Genomic DNA, 27,087 nt, shown 5'->3' with positions numbered 1-27,087 from the left:
GGCATCTTTGGAAAGTTCTTTAGCACTGTGTGTTGTCTTCCATAAAAATGGGAATGCTCTACCTCTTCTTCTCACTCCTCACCTTCCCTGCATAGGCTGTAAACTCTCTGATCTGCAAAATCTTTGCTAATACAGTGACCAGCAAATATGAGTGTGATAGGTTTGGAGCCTTTTATATCATTTATATTACTGAAAGTATCCATAGGTGGATAAAACAGATGGGAAAGAACTGTGAGAAGACTGTGATTAGCATAATTACTAGTGATCACATGAGACAATCTGCATAACCACAGTCAAGCATTTTTATAAGTATTACTAAGGAGATTAATAAAAAAGAATCGGTATTCGGAGAGCGACTAAAGCAAAAGCTATATTTTTTCTGAGAGTTGACATAGGGCTTTGTATAGGACTGAAATATACAAAAATTCTCCAGGGTATTCGCATGATGGCTTTTTGTACAAGAGCAGAAACAGGTATAAAGCACTTTCATTGACCCCTCTATTCTTTTACTGTGGTCTGTGACCTCTGGGAGGTGATGCTCCCAGAACCCTCTCCTGTGGAAGAATCTGGTCCAGACATCGAATCATAGAATCACAGGGTTGGAAACAACCTGCAAGATCTTGTCCAACCGCCCTCCCACTACCATTGCTACCACAAGCTATTAAACCATATCTCAAAGCTCCTCATCTAGACACCTCTTGATCACTGCCAGGGACAACAACTCCATCGCCTCCCTAGGCAGCCATTCCAGTGTCTGACCACTCTCTGAGAGAAAAAGTTCTTCCTTATGTCTAACCTAAACCTCCTCTGGAACAACTCGCGGCCATTTCCTCAGGTCCTGTTTGTTGCCTGGGAGAATGAGTATACCTAGAGAGGGAAATCAGAGGAAATGGGAACTGAAAAAGAGGAAACCTACAAAGGCCACCATGAATACTGACTGGAAGATTCCTTTTAAGAAAAAAAAAGTAAAGCAAAGAAAACCAAAAGAAAATAGTGACAAATGGTATCAGCGTTAAATCCTTCTAAAGGATTTTGTGCAAACCAACCAGAATCGGTCAAAGAAGTCCTAAAGAGGAGGAAGCTGTATCTGACAGCCTGAACACTGGCCTTTGCCAAACAGTAGAAGGCTGAGCTTGTGGTGCCATGTCTCTTACTGTGCACAGAGGTATGTAACATGGCATCTAGCAAAGCAGGGGAAATATGCACAACATCTACACCTGAGCTTAAGCACAACATCCCAAGATACAAATTAAAAAGATAGTGTTATCAGGTGTGTTTGAAGTCACTGGTACTGCCATTCTCTTGTACTTTGAGCTAGGACACCTCAGCAGCACTCATTCATCCATGCTGTCTGTAATCTATCAAGTTTTTATTTCTCACCCTGCATGACATATGCTGAAAACAAAGTCACAACACAAGTTGAACCGCTGGGTGTTTGCACAGCACAAGTAATTATCGTGAAGGCTTCAGTAGTGAAGTTCAGAAAGACTTTCAGAATGCAATGCTGAGACTGCTAGTCATTCACAATGCTGTCACATTCATGCTGATATGCAACCTCTGAAATTCCGCTGAAATGAAGTCCCAGCCTTGCACGTTTTTCTGATTGCTTTCTTCAGGGTTTAGATAAGATATAAATTATAAGATTTGTACTATTGAGCTTTACCCAAAACTTTTTCCAGCTTACACTCCTGAGGAATAGTTGGCAGAAAAATGACATAACAATAAAACGTAAGAATAATTGTTAGGTGTTAGTTTTCTATGGCAAAACAAAAGCAGACACTGCAGGGAACGTAGCTAGATTGGGCCAGGTTTGGATTGTTCCTTGAAGCAGTTTTCTCAGGCTGTAAACAAGGCAGAAGACCGCTGGGAAGGGCACGCATGTGGCTGCCCTCTCTCACAGCACCTCTAAATAACCTCCATGCTTAGGGGCAAAGGTTTTTTTCTGTGATGACCCAACCTGCTCCATTATGCTGGTCACCAGTCCAGTATTGAAGCCAATTTGTTCAGTGGGCTGGCACCCAAAGCTCCAGGCTCAGGTTTTTTCAGTTCTCCATAAGAGCAGATCTGTAACAGTAATTCCTAGCCAGGGAATAGCCTTGATTTCACTATCTTTGTACAGAACCTAGAGCTGTGCTTGTAGCTCCTAAATAGCACTCACAGGGGTTGTGGAGCACAGGCAAGAGCTCCCTTCATTAAGAATCTGATGGTTAAGCTGTGAAGTTGGGAAAAAAAAAAAAAAAAGAAAAAAAAAAGACAGAAAGTGAAATATATATAGCTCTGTAGCTAGAAGTGACCCCTCATGTGTGCATACCTTTTGATGGTCTTAATTACATATTCACACACTTTTTTTTTTTTCCTCCAGATAAACATTTCCTTATGGAGCTCACAACACTGATGAACAAAGAGGAAAATACAGTAGCTCAGAAAAATTCACATGTACAAGCACCCTGGCATCTCTGCTTGGCAAAGATATTAGTGACTCAAAGCATGCCTCTCTAATGGGAACAGGAGGCAGCAAATTCAACTGCACCTATATGCCCTCTAATTAACAGAAAAAGTAACGCTGTAACACCTCTTTCAAGCTTTTCTCCATTTGGTGCACCTGGGGGACAAAGGTAGATCTCTGCAGATCCCAGTGGTGGGGAACCCAGTGCTTCCATTCCCAAGGCACCTTCATCCCATGGCAGAACCATCTCATGTCTGACCACTGCCTGTGCCTAAGGGCTGGAAATTACAGAGCAGAAGAGAGGCAGCTCCTATGAGATTCCCAAACTCAAAAAAGCCCTGCTAAGCAGCACACTCCCACTCTCCCTATGTGCATCTTAGCACTGCAACCTCTTCACATCGCACGAGCAAGCGTGGAACAGATGCGTCCCCCCTTCAGGAGGCAGCAACACCCCTCCTTCCTCACATGACTCATATGATGTCAGAGCTGTCCTTGTCATCGACCCCAATTTGGGCTCACACGTCAAGGACATGCTTGCTCAGTGGAGCCTCAGCATGATGGGTAATCCATCCCCTCTCATTTGAGCTCTGACATTCCAGCTAAGCATGAAACAGAGGACTTTTTGCTAGCTCAGGAAACTCAGCTCCTTCAACGGTTCCAGCAGCAAAACCTCTGGGAGAGACTGTGAGGTTTTCAACCTTTGACAGCAAAGTCAGCACTGCAACACCCAATTCCACCCCCTCTCGCAGTTCCAATTCAGAAAGGTGAAAAAAAAAAAAAAAAAAAAAAAAAAAAAAAAAGAAAAAAGAAAGAATGTTGTAGAACAGTCATGTACTTTCATGTGATCTAATATTAGCTGTGATGTATGCAATTATTTTATGTAGTACTCTGTGTTCTGGTTGCACTCCCATCGATGTGTCTAGTAGATATTTGTAGTTCCCTAGTAATTTAATAGCTAGTTTGTGCCCTAAACCATAAAAACATTTCTACCCTATCTAAAGTAACCGTGGGTGGTGTTATCCATATAAAATCTTTGAGTCCTAATGAGCTTTTGTTCTCAAGTTATAACCCAAAAATACATCACCCGGCTGTTCCGTTCTCTGCTGAAGATCCTCACTATGATGTGAAAGGAAAAGAAATTAAAACCCTAGATAAATGTGTTTGATCTGCCACAAAGTGGGAAAAGACAACCCTATGTATTGTATTTCGTTGGGATTTTTTTTTTCTTTTTTTAAACAAGCCCATTTTCACTTCATTGCCAAGTGTTTGAAGGCTGAAGATAAGCTGCATTTTTGCTAACCCAGAGACAACTATGGCCTGAGCAGGAGCAGCTGCTGGCCCCACAGCATGGAATGGCTTAGGTTGGAGGGACATTAATGACCACCCAGTCGCAAACCCCGCCATAGGCTGGTTGCCACCCACCACCTCAGGCTGCCCAGGGCCCCATCCAACCTGGCCTTGAGCACCTCCAGGGATGGGGCACCACAGCTCTCTGGGCAGCTGTGCCAGGGCCTCACCGCCCTTTGAGTGAAGAATTTCTTATAACATCTAGCATACACGCCCCCTCTTTTAGTTTAAAGCCATTTCCCCCAACCCTATCACTACCAGACCCTGTAAAGTCAGTCTCCAACAGTGTCCACTGGAGCCTGGATACAATGTTACGAACTGTGGTACCCACAGTTCGTGGGGCTCCTGAGGGGAAAAGACGGTGGGTCCCCATTTCCCTCACAGGGATGGCAGGAGAGCTCCTCACATGGCAGCGACACGATGGAGGAAGCCCTGCGGTGAGGCTGTGTCACCTCACAGCAGCCTGTGTCGGGAGCACAGCAATGCTGGGCCTTCTCCTCACAGACCCCTCCACTCGCCGTTCCTGGTGGCCGTGGGCCAAGCCTTCACCGGGAGCCAGGGCTGAGCTTGCCTTGGCGTGCTCACCTCTGCTCTTTAGGAGAGGGTACAGGCTGTACAATACATCATCTGTTATGCAATTAGACCTGTGCCCGGTTCCGGTTTGCTTCCCGGCGGCAAGAATACATCCCTAGTTCGCCTCTCACTCCCAGCCCCATTCAGCCCGGCCACGCGCTGCTTGCTCCCCACCAGCAGCTCTGCTGAGCACAGCCAGCACTGCACCGACCGCGGGCCTGGTCTGCCAGGGAGCCAACGCGCCAGAGGGAGTTTTTTGGGTCTGTTTCAGCTCTGCCGCCGCTCTCTTGGAAATAATTGCACTCTGCTGCTTCTATCAGGTCCAAGTGCTTCTCCCTATCACACTCTGTTATACTGTGTTTAAATAAATGTCTGGAAACGGTGTGAGGAATGTCGCAGATCATCCTGGAAGAACCAAGAATGCTTTACCAGTTATATATCAAAGAAAGACTGAGAAAAAAAAAAATCCCTGGATTAGGGATTGACAGGCTGAGACAGCTGAGGCTGTTCAGTCTGGAGAAGAGAAGATTGTGGGGACCCTGAAGTGGCCTCCCGGTACCTAAAGGGAGCTGTAAGAAAGAAGGAGACAGACTCTTTAGCAGTGTCTGCTGGGATAGGACAAGGAGAAATGGTTCCAGAGGGAGAAGGGGAGATTTAAATTGGATATAAGGAAATAGTGTTTTACAATAATGGCGGCAAGGCATTGGCAAAGGTTGCACAGAGAGGTGGTGGATGCCTCATCCCTAGAGACAGTCAAGGTCAGGCTGGTCGAGGCTCTGAGCACCTGATTGAGCTGTAGCTGTCCCTGCTCACTGAAGGGGAGTTAGACTAGGAGACCTTTAAAGGTCTCTTCCAACTCCAACTCAACTGGTTCTATGAGTCTATGCTTAACATCTTTCACAGTGCTGAAGGAAAGAAAACTCTTGGTTTTGATCTCAGGAGCTGACACCCATCTCCAAACATAGAAGGGAATGTGTCTCTAAAGGCAGAACCCAGGTACTTTATTAAAAGCAAACAGCAAGGCAAGGACACAGCCTGGAATCAAATAATTTCCCATACCTTGAAGCAACAAGTAGAAATGCCAGAAAATCTCATCTGCTCTATTCAAAAGAGATTCCTAGTATCTATGCTGGAAGACACTGAAAACTAGATAGAGCATTAGCTGTCATTAGAAAGTATACGAAGGCAGTTGAAATTAATTCTTCCACTCACAGTTCAGAAAGATTTTGGCATTCAGCACTATCACTAAATCCCAGAAACAGCAATCAGCAGGTAATCTCTTCACTGTAACCAGATAGTCCCATCATATATACAGACTTAAGTGCAGCACCTCAGAGAGATACCAATTACAAGATAATCAACTTCCTCCTCCCTTTACTCTGGGGAAGATTTTAATAAAATCACAGTCAAACCCTTGCCACACCTTATTGAGTCCCTTTTCCTATTACTTGAAGTAAACAGAAAGATGCAAGTTTGGCATCAGTGAAAAAATAAGGATACTGTTTTCCAAAATCAACAAAACACACAAATATTTGACAGGTTATTTCACTATTATTGTGGGAAAAAGAAGCAAGATACCTTGTCATAGATAACAGCCAGCTGCTTATCACACTGCTTTGAGTAGCTCAAGAAGGAAGTCTTAAGGTTTTGAGGGTTTAAAGGCATAACTAACTTCAACTGTCAGCTCCGTTTTCTCAGGTGGAAGCTGTTGGCAACCCAAAATCTACCCATTACCTCAAAAATCCATCCTGGTCTATGGAAACCTACAGCAATTCACCAAAATTGTTGGGATTACAGTAAGAAATTCTGTGTTTGCCTATCATGAGACTGTCCTGTTGCATTCTTCCTTGAAGCTAAGTCCAGCATTTTGCCATGATGCAGCAGAAGGGCAAAGGTTGACGAGCTGTTTGGGCAGATGCTTTGTCTAGAACCTTCCCTGTCATACCACCCTTCAGCATATGTAAACTTACCACATACTATAAAAAATAAATTAAAAAACAAACAAACAAACAAAAAAAAACAACTAAGATATCCAGGGGTGAGAAGAAACTCAAGAATTCATTTTGGATTATTAAATAATTGAAATAATAAAATAAGTCAGTGTAACCGTAAAGCTACTCCTGGACTGCTGTACAGTGGTGCTTGTGATGCCCCTCCCTGACAGTGCTGGAGCTTTGGGTGTGGAGCTGCTGCCACTATTCCCTCCTTTCCCCTCCCACCTCTCTGCCTTTTCCTGATGGGCTAATTATGAGCCAGGGTTGCTCTCAGCCTGAGGACCTCACGCGTCCAGCATCCCCTCCCGCTAATAAGTAGAGGGACAAAAAAAACCATTTCCCATGTCGCATACCTCTTCCCTCTCTCTCAGTTGTCTCCCTTTACTTTTTTTTAGGCAAAAAAATAAAGAAAGCAAAGCAAAAGGATGCTGAATGACAGCCACGCAGGCACAATCCTAGAGTGATAAAGGGGGTACATGTTTGTTGCATTAATTGCTCGCATCCTAAATCTTTGCTCTCTGCTGCTCTTGGTCCTTTCTTATTTCCTGCTCTCACTCACCCTTTTTCTCCTCCTTCCCACTTCTTTCTCTCTTCCTTGGCTTTGCAGCTTCAGTCTCCCACATATTTGGGGAGTATTTCCTTTCTTTCCCAAATACCCTCTTCTCCTTTCTCAAATCTCTCCCAAACAGTCATCCTCTAAAGACCTTAACATCAACTCTCCTTGTGCTTATTAGATTGAGCTGCTCTCCCTTGCTGTGTGTTACTTGAGCCATATCTCTATTTTATAGAGCATTTACAACAATGTGCACATAAAGCATATCTGAGCGTTTCAGCATGGAAGCAACTGCTTTTTACAAATCTGGAATTGACAGTTCTAAAATGCTTGTAACTGCAGGACTGTCTTTCATACACTCACAGATTTTAAGGCCAGATGGGACCATTAGATCATCTAGTCTGAGCTCATCTGAAAACCTGCTCTGGTTCTTCCCTAATAATGGGTGTCCATGCGATGCCATCAGGACCTACCAGCACAGCATCCCAGGATCCATATTTCAGTTGTCACTATGCACAGTGCAGCCAGCGTATCAGCTGCACAAAGCATCCTTCCAACCACCAGGGCACCCAGCAACCCTCACTTTCCTCAGGCAGAGAAAAGCACAAAGAAGCAGGCAGGTAAGAAGGGAGATAAGAGCAAGGCTAGTCATTTCAGAAAAAAGTCCCCAAAGAAGCTCTCAGAAAATCACATATTCCCTTTGTGTCATTCCTATTGAAACACAGCCTAAATTTAAGGGACAAATGAAAATCAAAAACTCAAACAACTCCTGGACAAAGAAGCTAACTGAAATACAACAAAATAAAAATACATGTGCAATATTACCTGTGTTCACACTCCATAATCTCCAATTTCTTGCCATATTTTGTATTTCCATTTTAAAATCTTATTTCTATTTTTCACCTTTTATTTCTTATGCTATATTTTGCTGTTATCGTATGATTTTGAAAACCTAAATAATTTGTTTACATAAAGCTCTGTAGTTATATTTAAAAATCTGGCAGAAATGCTGGCATTTGGATAGCTTGAGTATATAAATAGGGTTTTGTCTTCAATAAATTCTTGTGCTTTGCATGTACAAAATAGAACACATAGGAAAAGTTAAAGATCAACCAAAAAGCAGAATTTACATTCAATTAGAGAATGTAGTAATTTGGGCTGCACGTAATGGGAACCTACTAGTAATTTATGCACATGTCCCCATAATTTCAGTATCTCCCAAGAAGACTGCAGCAATTTTCTTGTTTGCTTCCAATCCACAGGTTTTTTGTGTAGGTGTGTTTTAATGCCTTTTCCCATTCCTGGGACGTATGCACGTATCTGCATGAGAATATGTACAATTACCATCTTTAAAAGGCTAACTTAAGCTTCTGAGTTTTAAATGCAGCTCTCAAAGGGATAGCTAATTTATACTTCATTCCTTGACTGTTAACTGGATTGGGAAAATAGAAGTAAAACCAAATTATTTTTGCCAACTGATTGATTTCAGAAAAATCTTACACCAGCCAATATGCAAATTTCTTAACGAAAACCATCCTGGGAATTTATTAAACCGTTCATACTGAAGAAATTACTTTCATTTACATTGAAAAGTGAAATACTCTATCTTGACCTATATATATGCTTGCCAAGATTCTATCTCCACTATACTCGGTGTCTTTACCATGCTATCACCATGAAGAAGAGCAATTTCTCCTCTTTTTTTTTTTTTTCTTTTTAATAAAAAGGCAAATAATAGGCACTGCCAATAGCCATTGTTGACCCAAGTCAAAAGTGTTTGAAATTAATTTATCCGCTTTGGATGGTGTATAAATTTCTCATTACGAGTGTCAGTGATGGACAAGAAACCATTCCAAAAAATGTATTGGGTATCATGCCAAACTCTGTAATCAAGGTCTCTTGCAGAGACTCTGGAGTATACAAAGGGTTTCACACAGTCAGGAGCGTTAGCTATGCATGCTTTCCCGTTGCCTGGGCTCAGCCAAATACTCTGTGAGAACAACACGTATATACACTTTGTTTTATTATGCCTCGCAGATGCTTTTTTGTTTTATATTTCAAGCTTTGTCAAGTCTAATGTTTGTTCCTTCTTCACCCTTCAGCCCTCCCCTCTTCCCCCTGCCCTCCCCCAAATTTCAGAACAGCTTCCTAGACAGACCTGGTATCGATTACATAAACTGACTTTCTTGGAAAGTAAAGCATGTGTGTGGTGGGGGGGGGTGGGGTGGAATTGGGATTTCTTCTACTTGCAACCGAAAATGGCAGCCGTTGAACAGATCTGGTCAATGACAGTAAGAGAATAAGCCCAGCAGAAAGTGGTAATATATTGTGTTACACTTACGCCAACTTGCCAAGTCAAGTTCTTTTTCTCAAGCGCATGTACAGTTTGTTCTTGCTATCCTCAGTTAACTCTGCTCTCTGAATAGAGGAGATGGGAACCGCTCAAAGGCCACAATAGCATGTTCTACTTAAGGTTTCCTCTCCACACTAACCATTGTGGATAGTACCCTTTATAACTAGTCAAGCGCTCTTGAATAAGAATGCTCTCATTAACAATATGAAGCAAAGTTTTCTTTACCTTGCAAGAATTCTGTAAAATTGCATTTTCCTTATTACAGGCAAAGTACCTGCTGCTAAAAAGCAACACAAACTTGGCTTGATTTCCTCGAACAAATTTGAAGCTTCCTTCAAAACTAGCAGCAAAAGAGCATCAAAATGACAATATTGTACAAGAAATGCATCAGGAATGACTGATTAATTTAAGTTTCTATGGGAACGTGAAAAATGACATATTGGATCAGACGAGTGGCCTGTTTAGTCCAAGATATTGTCAACTAATATTGCATACTGCAGCACGGGAAGGTTTAGAGACCCATACCAAACACCTGCCACCAAAACCCTAGAAAACACAGGTAGGGAAGCTTAGTTCAAGAGCAAAGCTGAAATGAAGCTCTAAGGCAGGTGGGCTGAGATTTGTAGTTGGAATATGAGAAAAATTACTGGCAATATTGCTAGAACAATTTCCATTTGATTATTATTTTTTTAATCACTCAACCTTGGTAACACTCCTTTCTCAAGCTGAGTTTTCCAGGCAGGAGAATGTGCCAAAGGGTGGGTGGTTTAATGTCAAAATTTGATCCAAATTTTTATAGTTTTTTTTTTTTTTAAATTCAATTAGCTAATCAAAGAGGACAGCAATTAAGTCAGTCAGTATTGTATACTTATTACATAGCCATCTTAAAATCTAACCTAATATAAAACCAGTGACAAGATACACAAAACACAAAATATTATGGGATACAAAGGTAAAATAACACAGTGAGGCAAAATAATAGGAAGAAGAGCACTGTCTGCAGAGAAAAGGTGACTGAGTCCCTACTACTGCCAATCAGTGTAATTACACAAGACATGACAATTTCATTGTTTTCCTACCAGACTGACTTTTTCCTCACTCCAAAGGAATTTATTCCTAAAAACTGCCCACCGCAAAAAGTCCATCATTAAGTGCTTGTGTGCCAGCAAGCGGGGACATTATGTTTCATCATTGCAATGCCACTTGCAAGTGTTTACCCTTGGGTTCATCTAAGCAACTTTTTGTCTGTAAAATTGACGAACTAAATATAGCATCTCAAAATGCATGAAAATAGAATTTGAACAGGAAGAATTTCTTCAAGAAGCTACCGAATATTTTTACTACAAAATGTCAGCGGTCGATTCTTTCTGCTACATAAATCTCCAGCAGATCTTTTTCATTTATGAGTGATAACCTAAGAAATTAGATCAAAAATGCTTTTAAAGGATGTATTGAAACTAAACTCCACAGAAAAAGGCAAGGAAGACAGGGAGAAAATTATTTTTAGCGGCAACCTTAACCTCTGTAGAGATAGTCAATCTTTTAATTACATCACCATATACCATAAGAACATATTAAACAGCACTAAGCATTAGGAATAACATAGAATAATGATAATGAAGAGGCTGGCACAGTTTGCCCATCCACATTTGCAATTAAATTAACTTTCTAGTTAAGCTAATTGTTTCTGGCATGACAATATGGAGCAGTCAGTTAAGACACAATTTCTTTAATCACGCTCTGTTTTCCTGTGTCGAACAAGAAATTGATAGAATTAAAGGCTGGATTCTGTGCAATGTGGCATTTTGTCTTGGCACAAGCACAGCAGTGCTGGCTGTGGATCTCCCTGAAATCTAGAAGATTCAACTGCCCTTGTTTGAGCCCCTCTGCTACCCACCCAAACATGGAGCAAAACTGAATGATTTTCTGGGGGCACCTTTTGTCCATGAGGTTACCCATCAGCAATATGGAAGCTGAAGAAGACGGTAGGGAGAAAAGCAAAGTGAAACACAACAGGAAATTGTAAACCAACACCTTCACCTAACAAATTTTCATTTTCAGGATACTCTGAACCTGGCACCTAGCCACGGCCATTTCCATTCTCTACTGACTTCCTGGAGTTCATGAAAAAACTCAGAACAGTGTCCTTGCCGCATCCCACAGGCCTGGTATTCTGTATCTTCACCAGTTAGCTCTTTCTTTTATTGTTACCATAACACCAAAGCAGCAACTCCACAGATGTATCATTTCTAATCCCAGGAACTTCTGGTCCAAAGGTAGTTTTGATCAGGTTTAAGAGCACAGGTTAAGGATTACATTTACGCAGCTAAATGTTACAGTGGGAACACTAAACCTTTCCCTTTAATCAAGAAGGAGCTGTCATCCATGTAAAGCTGACGATTAGCTATCATGCAGCACCTCCAAACCAATAGATACTGAGACCAGTTACTTGAGTACCTCCAAAAGGTGTTTGTATCATTACGTGTTATGACAATATTGCATAGGAGAATGTAGCACTGAATTATGCCCCATGTCTGGCTCAGCTTAGTTCATAAGTGCTTTTGACAGTTCAGATTTTAGCAGCCTTACTGGAAGTAAAATATTTACACATATTTGTTGAGAAGGAATTTGAAGTTTGACTTTACAGTTGCCCTAAGACATGGCTAAGAAAAAAAAAAAAAAGGAAAAAATGTAGATTGGAAACAATGTCTAAAGTGAACATTTTCTCCCATTTTAAGTACAATCCACTTCAGTCTTTTCCACATCTAGTTGATGCCAGGTAGGAAGAAAGAACCTGTAAGTTTTTCTGAATGGATGTGCTTTAGTAAAGTAAAAAATAAAAATAAAAATAAAAAAGACTTCTTGCTCCTGCTGCCTATGAATGATCTACAGCAAAAAAAAAAAAACCTACTAAACCCTCCTAAATTTTAGAGACTTCGTGTTCTCCAGCCAAATTTCACTATCAATCCTTTAGGACAAAGATGGAGGGACAAAAAGCAACTAGAGGGCCACTTGAGGAGTTCAGCTAAGTTGCCTTTAGAACTTCTTAAACACTGCATATGGCTTTCCACCTCTCCCTGCAGCATACACACACGCACCATAGGAGCCTGCATCCATATGGCAGTAAGAAGTCATCACAGAGAGGTTGACAAAAATTTACTGAAACCATTGCATTTAAGAACTGCTTTTTATTTCTGCTAATTACAAATAAACATTACGATCCTCTATTGAGCCAAATAACCAAAACAACGGGAGAACAACCAAAGCATAAACATATGGTAAGTCTGGAATGAAAATAAACCCTGGAGCCTGAATGGTTAGGACCTTGATTGGTAACAGAATGCTTGTTTTGGATGTTTGTGGGAGAATCACAAATCAAAAGCCAGAATGAAGCATCAAAAAGAGCCACAAAAGCATCAACAACTTGACTTAAAGATAAACCCTAAGAAAGCTACTTGGACGGGTGCTGACTGGCAGAGATTGGTAGTTGTGTGGGAATTATCTCGTTTGATTCTACCTGGAGATACAGAGATCAGGACTTTGTAAACAAACAGGATTGCATCAAAGACAGGTGACTCAATCATCAATTACTCTTCGTAACATTCAAACTGCATGCTTCCTGTGGCAGGACTAAAGAGAGAGAGCCCCCTTGTTCTGGTTTCCAAGAACAAAGCCTGTGATTTGGTATCTCTCTCTTGCATCAGGGCAGAACAAAAGGGAGCACACAATTCAAACATGTAAATCACAAGAGAGTTAAAATAGCATCTGAAAACTTACTGGTAAAGATGAACCCTTATTAGAAAGTCAATGGCAAAGCACCCAAAGAGACTAGGAGGAGCAGTTGGAACAGTTGTGGTTTGAAATAACATTGGAAAGGACTAACAAAAGCTTTGACCAACTTGGAAGTTGCTATCTGATAAGCTGCAGAAAGGACTCGGGAAACTGAAAAACATCCTGGAGAATGAAAATGAACCAGTCTCAACAACTGCAGCACTCCAAAAAGAAGAGAGAAAAAGAACTCTATTTGAATTGAGTGGGAACAAAGCCTTCCCTGATACACTCAAATATCAGCAAGGACCTCAAGGGCAAATTGGCTATGAACCAGTTTTGCAGACACTCAGGTAGACTCAGAAATAAAGATCAGCAAAAGACAAAAAGATACTGTTCTGACTGCAGAATTTACTATAGATCCTGAAGTTCTTCACAGCTGCATATCACAAAAGGAAACAGCTACTGCAAACAGAAGACAACACCCACAATTTGCCAAGATCTCTAAAGTACAGCTCCGTATCTCAAATTCAGATCAGAAGTTCTAATATATTTAATGCCATTGTTACAATTTGTAGAAAAGTGAAGACTAACCCAAGCTTATAAATAAACAGAAATTGGCAACAGTGGCAACACTGAAGAAATGCAGTTGAGGTCATTACTGATCCTGAAGGAAAATAAATAAAAGAGAATGATTATAAACGCAGGGCTTTAAGAAAAGAGAATTTTACTAGATATTCCAAACCAGATCCAACCACAAGGCAGGCAGAAGGGGAATCCCAAGCTGATTCAACTCAGGAGAGTCAGGCACCAACTTGTAGTTCCCGTATAGATCTTAACAGGTACCTTAAAACAATAAGAATGGGATATTTAGCATGTAGTAATACATGACGTGAAATGCACAAGCATCGTGAACTCTCTGAGTCAGACCTTAGTTATGATAGCAGAAATAGAAGAAAGACAACAGAATAGGTAAGATTTGTTTTTTAATTTTAATTTTTATTTTTTGCAGTGCTGAAGTCCTGCCCTTAGAGGCAGAAAATCCACTAGAAATTAGTCTGTGGCTGCTTTCCAGCAAATAAAAGATGAGGAGTGTTTGAATTTTGCTTTGAGATCTTAAACCTCTGGGGAACTTCAGCTGCTGAAGTTCTTCTGGATCTGGAACAAGAGTAAATCTCTATTCATTTGAAGGCTTCTGACAATAGACACAAGGAGATGGGGAAAGGGGGAATGCAGTGGCAAAATGTAGAACTGATAGATAAGTATTAATTATAGGAAAACTAAGAAGGGGTGAGCATGTGAACTCTCAGAGAACACATTGACTTTTAATCTGGCACCCTACCAAGAATTCAAACAGAAACTAGAAAGTGATTTTTTGTTTTGCTAGAAATTATTCTTTTTCTGTACTTTCCTGTTTCAAAACACAAGTGATGCTGGGGAAGATGGCTACCCAACTGGCATCCTTCTTTTCCACAGCAAAGTGGCAAAGAAGCCATATGAGACATGGAAGAAGCACGTCATAAAGTTATAAGAGATCCTTCAGCTCAGAGCTCAGATTCTGAGTCCAGTTAAGAACAACAACAAAAAAAAAAAAGTGACAGCATCAGACTGTAGAAAACAACACAAAGTTGTTTAGCATGTGCTGGTCTACTATGGTAAGAAAAAAAGTGTTCTAGATGCTGGTGAGAGCCCAATCTGGTTTACTACCCTGAATGTTAAAAAAAGTGGCTATTGGCAAGTAGAAGTGTGTCCAGAGGGACAAGGAAAAAAAAAAGTGCTTTCATAGTAGGACAAGGACTGTGGCAATTTAAAATGATGGCTTTTGGCTACTGCAATACCTCAGCTACATTTAAAAGTCTAACGAAGAGAGTATTACATGGCATGCCTCTCTCAGCCTGTTTGTTATACCTAGATGATATCCTGGTACATGCTGAAGTGTTGGAACAAGAACTGATACGTTTATAAATGGCTTGTAATTAGCTTAAGGCTGTTAGTCTGAAACTGAAAAGAAATGCTGGGAGTTTGTTTCAAAAAGAGGTAATTCACCTTGGGCAAAGCCAGTGAGGAAGGAAGCAAGATTTCCTTGGACTGGAAGAAGCTGCCCAGAGCTCAGCAGCTGCCCCTGTGCTGGATATAGGCTGGCTTTGGGAGGACATTGTTTCTTTTTATGGGACTCTCAATGTATTTTTCAGCACTGCACAACCACTGAGTGCATTAGAAAAATGGATCATGTTTTGGGAACCCTGAGATAACTAGAAAGGCAGCCCTCTATAGGTTCATAATCACCCAGGGCAGTGCCTCCTTGTGCCTGGCCCGTGGGATCATTACAGTGCTAATAATCTCTTGGGAAGCACCATTATTTCCCCTTTTCCCATGAGCTGCAGAGGAACAAATGTTCCTGCTGCATCCACTGAAAAAGCATTTGTCATCTTCCCAAGAAGATGGCATAATATATGACATAAAACTAATTTGGTAAGCGTAGCCCTAGGGAGAGAAATTCCTTGAAACACCATACTGAGTTGGAGATGAGCTAGAATACAGGCAACAGAAAAAGGGAATAAGAAAGAAAGGATAGGCCCAAACTCCATGCATCTGGAGAGCTTTTGTCTCCATTGGTGGCCACAATCAGATGCTGGGGGATGAAGAAGAACAGAGCAATACAATTTGTTATTTCCCAGTCACACTTTCTGCTTCCAACTGATTCCAGCTCTGAGGTTTCCTGACCCATATATAGTTTACATGCAGTTGGTAATTCTCAATGATTTTGTCTTTCATGAACTCAAATCGTGCAAACGTGTCACATTCTCAGTGTCATTTGGCAGTGAGCTCCGCTGGTCTACCACCCACTTTGTGGAGCCATTCAACACTTCAGAGTCTCCTTGCCCTCCTTTGAAGTTTTTTCCTATCCTACAAAAGCACTCAGAAATGAAAGGTCCAAAACGTGAGTGCATTCAAGGTGAACTCTGATATTCTTTGTGTTGTCCTCAATTCTTTCCCTGGTATCTATTAACATTTCTTTAATCATTGTGAAGCACTGAAGATTTCACAGAGCTGTCATGTTCTCAGCACTTCGCTCCTTCACTGTAACAGTCAGCTCTGTTCCTACATCCTGTCATTATCTCTGGGGAGGGTGGGGAGTTCTGGGTTATTTGTTTTTGATGGGTTTTGTTGTTCGTTTGTTTGTTTTGTAAGTTTTTTTTTATATAACTTGCACTGGTATCAGAGGTGATGAATACCACACAGCTGCATCACGACTGTACTAACAGAGAACACTGATCTCATATCCTTAAGCAAAGATCAAAGCTACCAGCCAATACTTACAGCTGATTACCTGCTTCTTTGTTTTCTTCTGCAACCTTACTTTTTTTCAAACTGATCTCAGTTCTTCTGTCTCTCCCCCAGGACTTCTGTTGGTTTTGGAGACCTTTCTATAGCAAGCAATTCTTATTTGCTGCCTTCCAGTTCCTTAGCTCAACCTCCAGACTCAGTCTTTCCCAGTCGTACTCCATTTCTTGTTTCCTTACACATTTTCACTCCAATTTTCAGCAAGATCCTGTCTACTAAGCACCTGCATTGGGTAGTTCCTCTTTCAGCGACACACTGAAGGAAAAGCCAGAATCCCCTCTCCACTCTCAGCTCTAGGATTTGGTGCCAATCTACTTCAGACCAGCTGCAGTCCATGTGTGTCAGCATGGCTTGGCTTTTGATGCTCTGACCTTGGGAGAAAGACCACAGAAGACAACTACTCAAGAGCATTCAAAGGACAGATGCCCGTAAGGACAAAAATAAGGCTTAACACAAGAGAGCTCCTTTCTACCACTCTTCAAGAAAAAAATAATGACTGGCCCCAAAGCAACCCAAAGCCAAGCATGCCTTGGTAACACAGACCTATTCAGAGAAAGTAGTGTTTTACTACGCAAAAAAACACTCGCTGTTCTCAGGCTTAAAACAACCTCTTTCTGTTCTGTGATACTTGGGGCACATTTGGCAGCTTCAGTGCTCTTTAGGTCAGTGGTTATTTATGGAGAAGAAAATAACAGCTACGTATTACAGATAGCAAAACTGAGACAAATCTTGAGAGAGGAACTTGACCAGTACCGCAGCAAACATCAGCAACGTAAATGAGAGCAGAACAGATGTTTTCCACGCTTCAGACAAAAGACACTGTGTATCCCCAAAACAGCACTACGCTGAACAAATAGTAATGCTGAACACTTAGTGAACCTCACAGACAACATATTCTAATCTTGAATTATAGAATGAGCAAATCAATATGCTAATGCTAAAACATAATAAGAGAATAGCATGGATCAAGGTAAGTGATCTCCAATTAACTGAATTGATATCACATCTACTAGAATGCAACGATACAGTATAGAACACTTTCACAAGGATCACTGAAGAAGGTATACAGCGTAATAAATTAATGCTCAGCTTTCTGACAACAGGAAAAAATACGTGGTGTTAGGAAAAAAAATAAATGCATCTTCCCCAAATCCTACTACTTGTGTTTTCTTTCTTATATGTGATCATACTCCTTTTGATAAATTCTACCATAAGTAGCACTACATGCAGACAACAAGAAAGCTTTTCAAAATCCAGACCCCGCCTGAATGTTGTGCTTCAGTCAGAGGTGTAAAAACACCCAAGGACATAATTTAACTAATGTAAGCACTTCAGGACTCCTAGTGAAACTGCTTGGAGTGGTGTATTCAGTTGTTTAAGGCTTTTTTTTTTTTTTTTTTTTGTCACAGGCAAGATATATGTTTACATGGCAGACTTAATTGCTGTTTTCAGAGGACTAATGCTGTGTAAAATCATAGTCATCAATACAGCCATTTATTTTGACTATAATTAACAAATCAAGTCACAGCACGTTTTACTTATTTGCCAATCTGTTGAATATTCACACCGGCCCCAAGTCGCCTATTCATTTAGCAGTAAACATGTAGCCTAGCAACTGACTGTCAATATCAACAGTGGTTGATGAAGTTGTTAATCTCTGGAAGACTGACAGTTTAAGCCAAATTCTCCTATGCAAAATGCTCATTGTCTAAGCCTTACATTAGCCCACAAGGATATCTATGTTCAAAAGATACCACATCTCCTTCCACTATTAAAATTAAATGAAGTGTGTGCTGGAGGCAGGAAAAGGCTATATGCTTTGCCTGCCACACATGCTTTGCATGCGCCACAGCATCCAGCATTGTGTTTGCTGGATGTATTGACCATTGCTAATTTCCAAAGACAATTGAAGACACTTTTGCATCTGTTCATCATCATGAAATAAACCGTCATATAAGTGCACACTGCGCACCAGAATATTGATGAGGTCAAAAGAAACACAAATATCCCTTTTGCTATGCAAATCTGTGTTGGAATTACTAAAGAGAAAGCACATAGGTATGGATAAAGAGCTTTAATCTGGGGCACTGAGAATCAAAATCAGAGTGAAGGAATTTGAAAGAAGCACAAACAGATTGATTAGGATAACGAGACAAGAATACAATTTAGCCTGCAGTAAAACTCAACATACTAGGATTGAACTCAACAATTTTCTAATCATTTAGTTGCACAGCTCAGAAGTTCCACCAACACAGTACGTGAAAGGCACAGACAGGCAGACTAATTATCTGTAAATATACAGCGAGGAGTTTCAGAACAGCAGGAAAACCTATTGCTTTGTGCTGCCTGCGACAGGCTTGAGCTGCAGCACTCCGCCCAAAGAAAGTACATCCCATCTTGCTTTGATATTGACAGCCATGCCAAGTGCAGTTGAAACACTTGAGTGTAAAGTCCTGGAACAGAAGTGCCAGAATGATATCACCCCTTCTCAAGTATTTATAGAAAAGAGATTGCTATCATAAGCAGAGAATCTGAGGAATGGGAGAAAGCAGAATGAAGAAGGCCTGGAGTGACTACCTCTAGGACTTCTTGCTCCAAGAACCAGTAGTACTACCACCAGGACCCTGCAAGTGTCTTCCCCGAGCTATGCCAAAAAATCATTCATCCCCACAACTTCTCCATGGCAGCTCTAACTTCTTGATGAAATGGGACCATGTGCATCACTCCTGTCTGGATTCCCCAATGGCTAACATATTTTTAGAAGCACGAATGTACCCCAAACTAGACATTCTTTCATGAAGAGATTGCAGGCACTAAGCAGAGCTGTTACTCCACATGCCTTTCAGATTACATTGCCATTTATACTCATTTCATTGCTATTCATTTATATTCATTTCATTGTTATTTGCCATTTTTGCAACAGCATGACATTGCCTCATGTTCAGTTTGCAATCCACTATAATCCACTGAGATTTTTCTGAAGAACTGCTGCCCAAACAGTTGATCCATATTTTGCATTCCTGCAGCTTATTATTTTTGTTAATCTGTCATTTCTCTGTTCTTACTTTACAGTTTCATCCTGTTCCTCCAGACCCTTTTTCTGATTTTTCAAGGCTATTCTGAACTCAGAAGGCTTTGCAGTCCTTTTCACTTTCAGTCTTCTATAAATTTAAAGAACATTATATGTATTGCACCACTCAGGTCACAGTCTGATGAGAGCCAAGCCACAACTCCACAGAACCTCATTCAGTATATCGTTCTGTTTTGATACTCCTTCACACAACCAAAAATTATTCTCAAAAACTGTTTTTCCAGCCAGTTCTGCCTCTACCTAACAGCATTTTCATCTAGTCTAGGTTTCCCTTGACACAGAGAATGTCATACAAGCCTATTTTAAAGACCTCACTACACTCAAGAGACATTATGTCAGTTGTTTCTTCCCTTCCCATGAAGTCCGTTACCCTGCTCCACAAGGAAATTCAAGAGGTTTGACAATTCATTCTTGACAAATTCAAGCTGGCAGCTATTCATTTCCTTGCTATTCTTCAGCTGCTTTTCTTTGGTCTGATATTTTTGTCCTAGAATTTTGCTGTGGACTGAAGTTAATACTAATTGGTCTTGTAATTTGCTGGCTGCTCTGTTTTCCCACTTCTTCAAAATGAGAGACACTGTGTTTGCTCTTTTCCAGTCTCTGGTACCTCATCTATCTCACATGAGCTCTCAAAGATAACACTAATGGCTCTGAGACTGCTTTAGGCAAAACTTTAAATATCTTGGAATGAAGTCACAGAATGAAGTCCGTCACAACCAGACAACTGAAAACATCTAATTCATCTCTAACTCCCTAACCTGTTCTTTTCTATTTTTTTGCCAAGATTTTGTCCCTTTTCCATTGGTTTTAATAGTTCTAGCAATGTGAAAACAATCAGATTTTTAGTGGAGATTCAATTGAAAGAAAAAAAATAATACTCTGGGAATCTTCCATTAGCAGCTTGCTTTCTTTTAACTAAGCAAAGCAGTGATCACTGTCCCAACTGCCCTCTTAATATACTTTGAGGATGATTCCTCCTTACTTTGAAATCTCCAACTAGTCACACCTCAGTATCTTTCCCTTCCCAATTTTGGCTCTACTTATCTTATTTTTGAGTGTTCATCCTTGGTAGTCTGACAGATTTCCACTTTGATATGTTTCCTTTTTACCTGTGCAGAGCCTACTCTTCAGCCAAGCTGATCTTTATAGTAGGTTCGTCTGTGCTTGTACTGTTATCTCATGTCTTTGAGGATATGGCAGCTAATTTATCTTTACTGTCAACTCCAGAGAGATCTTAGCTATCATTCTCTCAAGTCCATTTTTATTACACGTTTTTTCTCTTCCATCCCTTCACAAAGATTATGAAATCTCATTTCATGCTCAATTTCACCCCAACTTGCCTATTACCTTCATGCTTTTAGCTACTTCCCCATTATTGTCTAAAATCAGATATAAAATAGCTCTTCCTCTGTGTGCTTTTTACGTTCTGCTAGATAAAAAGTAATAAAAATCAAGACTAAAACAAAATGCCTTCTTAGAACTTGTAGAACTGTCCTTTTTTTTTTTATGTTTTTTCTATGTTTGTTTTTTTTTTGGTCCCCAGGAGAAATCTGCTGACAGATAGAACTTCATATGAAAATGAAATTTCTATGAACTTCAAAAATAAAAACAATTAAAAAAAAATAAATCTAGCCCATTTGATTTTCCTTGGTCAGTGATTTACAGTACATCATAGCCTCATTAATTCTGATACATTTTCATCAAATCTCTTCCCCTCCATATTTTAAGGCTTAAGATATGTTATTTCTTTTCCTCAGTATTCTCTATACAGCAATCTTTGTCAATCCCTGCTAAACTTCTCCTTCATACCCCTTGTTTTAAGGTACACTATCAAATTCAAGATGCTTGACCAAAATTTTGCAAGCTTTAAACTTTTATTCATTCTCACATAGCAGTGCCTTCCCCATCTGCCCTCATGTGCAGAGCTCTCACAGCAGCACACTCTGCACTCTACTACTTGCACCATTGTTCCCAGCTTACACGCAGCTGCTGAACTGTGGTCCATCTCTAAGGGCAGGTTCAGGTGTTTCTCATCACCTTGGCCTGAGCCTGAAATATACTCCATTGAGCTGGATTTAGGTCCTGCAGCATCTTCAGATTTATGTTCTGAGCATCATCTGAAGCACATCTGGAGCACCCGGACTGGGTAGTTGTAGAAACAGTAAGATCTGTGTCAGTTTGCACTGGGCACGTTGTACCCCATCCCACTCAGTAATCCCCTCCCAGTGGAATGTGTGTCAGTGGGGCAGCTCAAAGCCTTGCAGAACCCCATGTGCGTGAACCTTTGGGAAGAAAAGCAGTTGCCTAACCTGACCCTGGATATTTCCTCAAAGAGTTGTAGACCAAAACCACTGAAGTACCTTCCGTTCCCTTTAGCAGAGGCAGCTGACTGTCTGGCTCTCCCTGGCCCCTACTGCCTGCTCCTTGCAGGGCTCGATGCACAACAGGGCAATGTTTGTGTTTTTCTCTTACTCCATCACATCTCAAGTGAGCTGGTTACCTTGAACAAGTCTAAGCTACAGAAACACGTACAAGTATTTTGTTTCCTTTTTAATTCAGCTTATACCTATACATACTCTCCCTGTTATAAAACTTTTCTTAGCTGGAAACCAATGAAGTAGCTATCAGATCTTCTTTCATACAAGTTAGCACTTTTATTAGATATTCATTTACTCACTTAAAAGCCGCTCCGTTTAAAAACAATATCCTACCACCACCATCACTGCCTGCATTTATTCTTTTATATAGGTTATTCTTCTATGAAATATTCATTCAAGTGGGCGCTGCTATATTTAGAATGCAGAGAAGTGTTTTATGCACGTACTTGCTTTTGTATTCTTGCTATGCAGGCAATATAAAAAATCCAGCAAACCGCACTCCCATTGTGCTTCAATTCTAAGCTATGTATTTTGTCACATTCTGGCAAGATAATGATTTCTTGGGAAATGGCTTCTATTGAACCCGACTTTAGGTGTCCAACTATCACATTCAGCTTTTTTTTCCCTCTAATTACTTTACTTTAAATTTGGTGTTTAAATTGTTTAAGCAATTTAGCCAAGAAAAGAGGCCCTATCAATCTTTTTCATGTAAATCTCATCCTCTTCACTTGACTAGTAACCTTTCGCAACTATACTCTTGACGTAGTTTTTATGGTACACAAATCACACCAACTTAAAATACCTAGTGTCTTTGCAACACTCATTTTAAGCTGCTAATAAATTCTTAACATAACTTTTTAGCCATGCGAAGCTTTAACAGCTAACCTAGACTCACTTGGTAGATAATTTTTAAAAAATTCACTGGAGAAGTATGGACAATAAAAATATTCATTAAAAGAAAGTCTAATGTTTACTTAAATTATTTGAGGATGGGTGAATGTCCCAAGGCTGTAAAATCTCTTTCTACTTATGTAAACTTTGGAGAAAAAATAGATAAATACAAACTTTGAGTTCATTTATTACTTCAAGTTGCATTACTCTTTTGAGTAATAATGAACATGAATTTTAAAGAACGGTATCATAATTCCCAATATATGCAACTGAAGGGGGAAGCAATATTGATGAGCAGCTGTTATTTTCATGAAATAGTAATATTTTGCTTCACAAACTACCAAGACCCCAAAGAGATTGAAGATCGCGAAACGAGTAACCAGACAAGCCAACAAAGAACAAGAAACCTGAACAGGTACAAGAAGGCATCACAAAATGTAAACAGACATTGTTCATCTCCTCCATCTTTAATGGTAGCTTGAGACTTATCTTCTGAACTCTTATTCTCTTGCATTTTCACCAAAAAGCTCACTGAATTGGAGCAGCACCTGGAATTTTCTGTTTCAGGAAAACAACTATTTGAAAAATAGACTTCAGACTTAAGAAATACTTTCTGAAGCTTCTGTTAGTCCTTTATGCTTAGTTCTGACTATACTGGACAGCTGTATTGAACTTCAGTATTACAGTAAGGAAAACCACTGTAAGATATAAATTCAGGTCCAGAACAGGCCTACAATAGCTGATTTTTATCCTCAATCTAAAATAAATAATACAATAAAAATACTGTAAAAGAAACTAGCGATACGTAAGTAAAAATGGAATAACATTCACTATTCCAACAGAAGGAATCATTCACATGGGCTTCATCATCTGCTCTCCAGAGAACATAAAACATTAAAGTCAGGAAGAAAAAGAAATATAAAAAGCTTTTACTTACTGATTCCCAAAACTAGTATAGATAGCCCAGAAAGAAAAGGATTAACGTGAAAAAACATTTACAAACTACTACGCTGATGGTAGTTCCTACCCTTGAAGGGCTCAGGCACTGAAGCTGCAAAGCCCAGGGCAATGCCAAGTCACTGGCACTCATGGTGGCCTTCCCTTTTAGACTTGAAGTTTGTGCAACCCAAATCTCTTAAGAGCTGAAAATAAGATTGTCACTTCACACATTCAGTGCTTTTCCCTGCTCTACTGGGCACCTGAGATGAGCCCAGTACAGACAACTTAAAAGGTGCTGAACTTTGTGCTAGCTATCTAAACAATGCATTATTACAAAACTAATTTTATCAGAATATTACATATTCTACAACAGAGGAAGAATTGTATCAACATTGGTGATATTGGGGCTTTTCTATTGACTTCAGAAGACGAGCAAGTGTTGCATGGAGAGCCAGTTAAAAAGGGAGAAATGGGATTATATGGTACAAACTGTAAACACAGACATGGATCTGTCTGTAATACACGGTATTGGTGTTCACAGGCTGAATGCCCAAGTCTGCTTCATGAAAGCTAATACTCACTCTCTCACTCTCCCACCACATGGCTTGGGGAGAATCATCCGAAGTTTTTAGACCACTTTAACTCCAGTGCTAAAGGACTGTCATTTTCATTTAACAACTTCCCAGTTCATCTGGGGATTGATTTGATAATCCCCAGACTTTGAAAAAGCAGCTGCATTGGATTAGAAAACCTGATATGGAGTCCAATGAAGTCAGCTGAGCCTTCCTGCAGATGATGAGAAATCTCAGTTATGGTAAATAACTGCAACTTTATAACTTATATAGTAGCCTTTTAGTCTAATATGAACATAAGTATTATAGATTACCTGGGATTTTATTTTTTTAAAATATAGACATATATATTATACTTTTAGTTGATGTTACCCGTAACTGGTGAAAATAAGGACCAGATATCGTATCATCATCTCTACAGTCTTGTATTATGTGATAATAGAGAGATTTACAGGAGATCGTGAAAGAGGTTAATAAAAGGTCAGCTCGAAATGGAATCACATCCCATTCAGAAAAACTAAAGAAACTCAAGATTAATTACATCAGAAAAAACTCAGAAAAAGTTTTCCAAGGAGATCTTTTCATGACCAAAGTCTCAGCTACAGAAAGTTTAAGGCCAGTCTTTGATAAAGACTGTTCTAATCAAACAGCAACACCTTTTTTTCTTAAGAATCCATCTTAATAGCATATTAAAACACACCAACTAACATAACGGGATTTAACAAGCAGGCAAAGAGCATCAAAGAGCTCAGAGAGAAGAAATGTCCCATACTGGAAAGGAAATTAAATACTTCTTGTACATTTTCAAGCATACATCCCATCTGTTTTAGCATTCGAAGTGACAGGACTCTACAACATCTGTTAGAAGACAAATTGCAGCCTAATGGCCTTACTACCATAACAGTTTGGTCTCCTGGAATTCATACTCAAGTTCACCTTTTTTTTTTTTTTTTTTTTTTTTGCTTTTTAAAGGAAAAGCTATTATTTATCATAAAGAGCATCTCTTTCCTGAGGCAATAGAACCTCTGTTGGTTTAAAATTGTAGAACAATGAATAAATACAGAGCCAAGACAACATTTGCAAGAATACAAATTAATCTTATGCACTTATTTGTGAGCATGCGAGATTTCCTAAAGTTTGGACAGTATTTGGATATGAGCCTTAAAAAAAAAAAAAAAAAAAAAAAGAGAGAGAGAGAGAAAGAAAAAGAAAAACTGCACCAAATTCTTGTAAAGGCAATTCAGCCAGAAGAATTTTTCTTACCAGGTGAACACTGAGTCATTATCCAGGAAGGTGTCAGGATCTACATTATCTCATTATATACTGTCTTTTAGGCAATGGTCATTTAAGGTAAGTGATTTCACAAGGAAATCTATAGCTGTAATACAGACTGCATAAGGTGCTCCCAGCATGAACCAAGAGGATTGGCCAGATTCCACTCCCAGCAATTACTCTGTGTCAGCCTCAGAACTCCTGCTCCTATTGCTCAGCCCTCACAGCCTCAAAAAGGCACCATTTTTCTTCTGCACGTCAGTTGGCATCGAGCTAATCTTTGCTAAAGGTTTTCTACCTGAAACTGAAAATGGATCCTGCAGAGGAAAGGGCAGAACAAGCCTCAGCCACAGCCCTGATCCAGGGCATCTGTGGGGGCATGGCCCCTCTGGGTGACAGGCAGACATTCCCACTGTGCCTGGATATCAGCAGGCCTGGAAGTACCCCGTCGTGCCCAAGAGAAACCCATACCTGGATACTGAGCAATAAGAAGCTCTGATGTACTTAAATCGGAATATCCAACAGTCTCTGTGTTATGCAATATTTTCCAAGAAATAATTTACATTACCAGATTGCAGAAACGATTTTTTTTTTTTTTTTTTGGTTCTTTAAATGGTGCAAAGGCAGCTGCAGTCATCAGACAAGGTAAGGCACATGCTTCGTGTCTAAAGTGCGAAAGAGGTCACAGCATTGCTCACCACTCCATGAATAAGAACACAAAAGGGCATTGTAAATTCCAAGGCAGAGAACAAAACAAGGAAGGGAGTCAGGTAAAACTGTAGAAATATTACATGTATTAAGTTTAATACCCAGATGAGAATTAGGTTACTACACTGCCTTTCACAAACTGCTACTTTTTATGTTGCAAATACTTCTCCATGATAGATGCAAATCAATTAATGCTGTCATTAATCTTTCCATTTATATCTTTCTCACTCCTTATGTCTGCTTTCATCGTTGCACTTACCATACTTAAGTATATGTTAAAGAGACTGTCATTTTCCCTTCTGTATCTACTATTTCTTCAAACAAGCACTACTGGATTAAAAAGGAGAAAGTGTGATTTTTTTTTTTTTTTAAATCACCTTTTGTTCTTCAAATAGGAGCAAAATGTTTGTCATATTGGACAAAATTGTAGGTGAATGTACCGTACTGAACTTCTTAGATATGGGAGGACGATTGAATTAATACCTATTTTATCCTTACTAAAAAAAAATTCATTTTTAGATTAAGCAAGACAATACAAGCAGTCTATACTTTAAAAAAAAAAAAAAAAAGGATGGTTTTTTTTCATTAAAGCTTTAATGTTGAAGTTTACAACCCCTGTTAGTTACGCTGGCAAATTTTTAAATAGTTATATGAAGGGACAACTCAGATGAGCAAAGTTAACAGGGCTGGTAACTGAGTTTGTTTGAAAAAGTCCACGCTGAAGAGATAAGAAATCTTATTTCGAGGAATAACTCATTCACCTCAAATCTTGAAGGCTCAAAAGCGTAAGGTAGAAGATGTGCCAGAACACAGGCACTGTAGTTCTCTGCTGTCCTTCATTTGTAGCATATAAGCAG

The sequence above is a fragment of the Meleagris gallopavo genome, chromosome 7 (assembly GCF_905368555.1).
Source record: "Meleagris gallopavo chromosome 7, MGAL_WU_HG_1.1, whole genome shotgun sequence".
In the NCBI taxonomy this organism is placed as follows: Eukaryota; Metazoa; Chordata; class Aves; order Galliformes; family Phasianidae; genus Meleagris; species Meleagris gallopavo.
Note: the sequence above shows the minus strand (reverse complement) of the source record.